Genomic DNA, 5,042 nt, shown 5'->3' with positions numbered 1-5,042 from the left:
TTTAGCAATATCTTTGATGTATGTATAATGTGAATTTTCGTCTGAATTAAAATATAGAAGATTAATATGAGTTTGTTTACAATTGTCAGAAAGCTTTAAAACCTGAATGTTGTTTGTTTCTGTTAGACCATAAACATTAACTGATAAATTATTCATCTTTTCAAATTTAGGAATATCATTTAAAGTCATCGGAAACTTTAGATCTTTCGTATTTAATGTATTCTCATATTTTTTATAATGAGATACTCTTTCATCATGAAAATGTGGAGGATGTAAGTGTGCTAAAATAGACCAGAGAAAACATTTATTGTCTTTATTTTTGATATTGATAACTGCTTTTCTATTTTTGATAACACTGGGTAAATCAATGTAAGAAGAAGCTTTTAGAGGATCTGATTTAAGAATATGAATGTCTATGTAAATAATTTTTCCTATATTGAATCCACTTCCTACGATTGAATTATCCACATCTTGCTCTTGTTTAATAAGTTCATCATAGACTCCTGATGTTTTAAAATCTTGATATGAAGATATAAAGTGTGGCTCAGTTCTCATGTATGGTGCATCTATAACTCCTTCATCCTTTGTCATTTCTAATTTTACTCCCATATAAAATTTAAGTGGTTTCATTTCCTTTAGTGTTTTTTCAATCAACGTTTGAACAGCAGGTTTAACTATTTCTACAGCATCAACTATAGACTCTGGTTCAGGAGGTTTGAAGTTAAAGACTCTTATTTTAATATGTCCTTTGAATGCTCCATCAGAGTTTTTAGTTGTGATAAAATTTGATAAATGTAGATTTGTTTTAAGATGTATTTTGAAGCCTTTCTTGAGGATATTTTTATTACATGTAGAACAGTGTTTTGTTTCAGGTGGAAGAGGGGAAAGTTTGTTTAAAATGTTGTATGTATGTTTTGCGGTGAGAATATGTTGTTTATAATATTTTACTTCCTTCTCGCAAGTATCACAATAAACCATATTTATAGCGTGAGAAAACGTGGTGTTTTATATATATCACTGTGCTTAAAATAAAACACTTTTGAGCTTTACAGCTCCGTTTTATATATATCACTGTGCTTAAACTAAAACACTTTTTCACTCAGAATCATCTAAGTCATAACTATCACATGAATACTCAGAATCATACTCAGAGTCATCAATAAAGCTACTCTCATAACTATCATTTGAGCACAAACTATTAGTATCATAACTATCATCTGTGTTCAATGAAATACTATCATCACCATCGTCCGAGTTCAATGAAATACTATCATCACTATCGTCCGAGTTCAATGAAATAGTAAAATCTTCACTGCTGTAATGACTCATATTTAATTAGCAGAAAAAACCTTTCCATCTATACCAATATACTTTCTTTCATTAACGGATTCAATCTCTACATTTTTAATATCAAAAGTTATCTTTAAATAATCTCTAACTATCATAGAACGAAATGACATTTCACCAGAAATATTAACATCATTCATTTTACTTAGATCTACACCCTTTGGATTATTAAAGAAAATACAAATGTCTCCTCTAGAATTATTAATGGTCTTATCATTCTTTTTCAAAGTATCGTGGTCAATCACTTTTTCAAGCTTTGAATAAATTGCCAGGAGTAGAGGAGAAACTTTTGTTAGATTTACTTTAATGGATGTCTTTCCAGGTATAGTTAGAGCTCTTCCTTTAAATGAAATAGAGGGGCTCATGTTATTTTCCATAACTGGTTTTACCCAAAAATTTCCATATTTATCTTTGTTCAATTTAACATCTTTGACATATTTTTCTATATCTTCCACCGAAGTAGAGATTGATTGAAATTTGTCTTTTGTGCTTTGAAACATTGTATTTATTAATGAATAAACTTGCGTTTAGTTTAAGTAAAAATTTACCACATAAATATGATAAGTTCTGAAGGATATTTAGAATTTCCAGACTCTCCATATGATAAATTAGAGAATTGTCCGGCTTGTGATAGAGTGGGGCTTAATGATGAGGATTCATATAAACAATGTTTATTCTGTGATTATATTCTAATTAATGATAATAAGAAATATAAAAAAACATATAACTCTTTTAAATTAGAACCAAAAATGAATTACTTTACAAGATTAATAAGAGAGATGAATGTTAAGCATTATGGTGATAATACACCATTTCTTACAAGGAAAGAGACTCTTTGTATTGAGGAAATGTATAAGGGTTTAATGATATTTATTATTCAAAATAATTTTAATGGAAATGTTAATACAAGATACTACATAAATAAAATAATGAATTATTTTGAAATTAAACCAGAACTCAGGATAAAATATAGAGTTTCTAAAATAGCTCAAAAAAAGTTGGATGACTTGTTTTCCAAATATATAAATGAATGATTTTTTACCCGTTTGGGAAAATAAGATAAAATTTAATAACCATAAAAACATTCCAAATTCATTGAGATGTCTAATAGTTGGTTCAAGCGGATGTGGGAAAACCTGTTTACTTTTAAAGATGCTCCTTGGTCCTAATTTTTTAGATTATGATAATTTAATAATTTTTACAAAGTCAAGTTTTCAACCCGAGTATCAACTACTCTCACAGGGTTTTAATGCAGGTCTTAAAAAGGAAGACATTATCGGTTTATTTAAACTTCAAAACAAACTGAATGATTATAATATTGAAGATATAATACAATTATTTTGTGATACACAGAAATCAAAATCGAAACCCATAACTTGTATTCTCAGTGATAATACGGATGATATACCTTCACCTCAAGATTTAGATAAATCAAAAAAGAACCTCGTCATCTTTGATGATTGTGTTAATGAGAGAAACCAAACAGTAATGGATAGCTACTATACAAGAGGGAGACATTCTTCTTGTAATTGTATATATCTTAGTCAATCATATTTTCAACTCCCTCGACGCTCAATAAGAAACAATGCCAATACTTTTATTTTATTTAAGTTAAATTCAATAGATGTAAATAATTTTTGGAGAGATAATTGCTCTACGTTATGTAGTAAAAAAGAATTTGAAAATTATATGAAACACACGATTGGAAAATATAAATATATTGTTGTGAAACAAGATGAGATACTAAATGATATTTTTCAATAAATAAATACAGAAAATGAATACTGAAGAAAGAGAAAGAAAGTTTAAGGAACATCAACAATTAGTTTCAAAAGTTGTTAAACAACAGGAAGAGATAAAGAAGAAACGGAGACAGAAACTAACTGGTGAAGAAGCCTTTGAAAGAAAACAAGAGAAATTCTTTAAACCACTTTTGAAAACTCAACACTCACCTACAGTTCCCACAGTAGAATTTACTCCGAAAAAACTTCAAATGCTCAAAGATTTTAGTCAGATAACAAAACAAGAACTTGGTGAATTAGAATATGATGACGAGGGATTATTTCGGAAACTTGAGGAGGTAAATCAACCCCCTAATTATGTTGTGGAAGCTCTTCAAAACAATGAATATTCGGCGGGTTCAAAAACCAGAGCAGGTCTCATTCCAACAGAAGAACCAGCAGTGTTTCATCTTGTGGAAGAAAAGGTATTGATATTTAATGATGAATTGATGTTCTTGAGTTCTACTCAACCAAATGTTAAATTAACTCCAAGATTAATGTTTCTTCTAACAAACCCCGGATTCAGCGGTTCAAAATATTTTGAGGAACCACTTGATATGGAAAGAGAGGAAGATAGGGTATATATTGAGTTGCTAAATGCACTTGATTATGGAGTTTCTGTTGCTGGTAAAAGTAAGAAGAATGAGAAGGAGAAACATATTATTGATGCTTTAAGTAAGCTTGGTTCGGGTGTTAGTTTTCTTCCAAATGACCCATCACAATTAGTTAATAGGCTATTATTGTTGTTAGGTAGTAAGAAGGCTGGAAACAACAATTGTTTTAATGAATCCTCAGCCATTTTAGATCAGTTGATGAACATGAAAATAATTAATAAATGTCAATACAAAGATATTTTATTAGATATTAAATAAGATGAGAAGCACAATTCTTAGTTTTAATTTCACAACGAGCGATTACACAGCTTCATTCCCTTACCCACTACAACTTGACCCCCTTACCTCATATGAGGCATCTTTGTTGTCAATGGAAACTTACAATACCCTTTTTAATATCACAGAGAAAAACAACAAGTTTAGTTATAATCCAGGAAGTGGATATAAAACTATAACCGTTTCACCTGGAGCTTACGAGATTTCTCAAATATCTTCAGAAGTCTCTCGCCTTATGAAAGAAAAAGGTGATGAACCAAAAAATATTGTAATAGATATTCAAAAACACACTTCAAAATCAACTATTAAACTTAAAAATAATTATAAAGTTGATTTCACGATTGAAAATTCGTTCAGAGAGCTATTGGGGTTCTCTTCAAAAAAGATTGAAAATAACGGGACGTTTTACAGTGATAATGTTATCCAAATATCCTCCGGTATAAATTCAGTATTAATTCATTGTGATTTGATTGATGGTGCTTATAACGATGGAATAAGAACAAATACAATATTTTCATTCAGTGCATACTCAACCCCGATTGGTTATAAATTTAATATGGAACCAAAAAATCTTGTCTATTTACCTGTGTCAGGAAAAACCATATACAGAGTAAATTTTAGGATAACCGACCAAGATAATCGTATGATATCCTTTAATGATGAAATTATATCCATCAGAATTCACCTACGTGAAGTTTTTCAATAAATAAATAATGGTTATTGTGAGAAAACACGAGTTGGGAAAATATAAAATAATTACAGGGGAGGGCATGTTCCTTTCACCAGACTATACAAGGTATGTGGGTAGAGGATACTATAAACCTAAGAGACAACGAGGTGTAGGTCATCAATTTCGAAATAAAGGAGATGGGATAATTGATACTCTAATGGGTATTGGTTCAACCATCCTTAAACATAAAGACCTAATTGGTTCAACTGCTTCTGCCGTGGGCTCCGTTGCGGGTGCTATAAAGAGTATAAAAGATGCTCAAAAGGAGTCTCATAAATTACAAGCAATCAAAGA

This window comes from Myxine glutinosa, chromosome 3 (assembly GCF_964187855.1).
Source record: "Myxine glutinosa chromosome 3, kmMyxGlut1.1, whole genome shotgun sequence".
NCBI lineage: Eukaryota > Metazoa > Chordata > Myxini > Myxiniformes > Myxinidae > Myxine > Myxine glutinosa.
Note: the sequence above shows the minus strand (reverse complement) of the source record.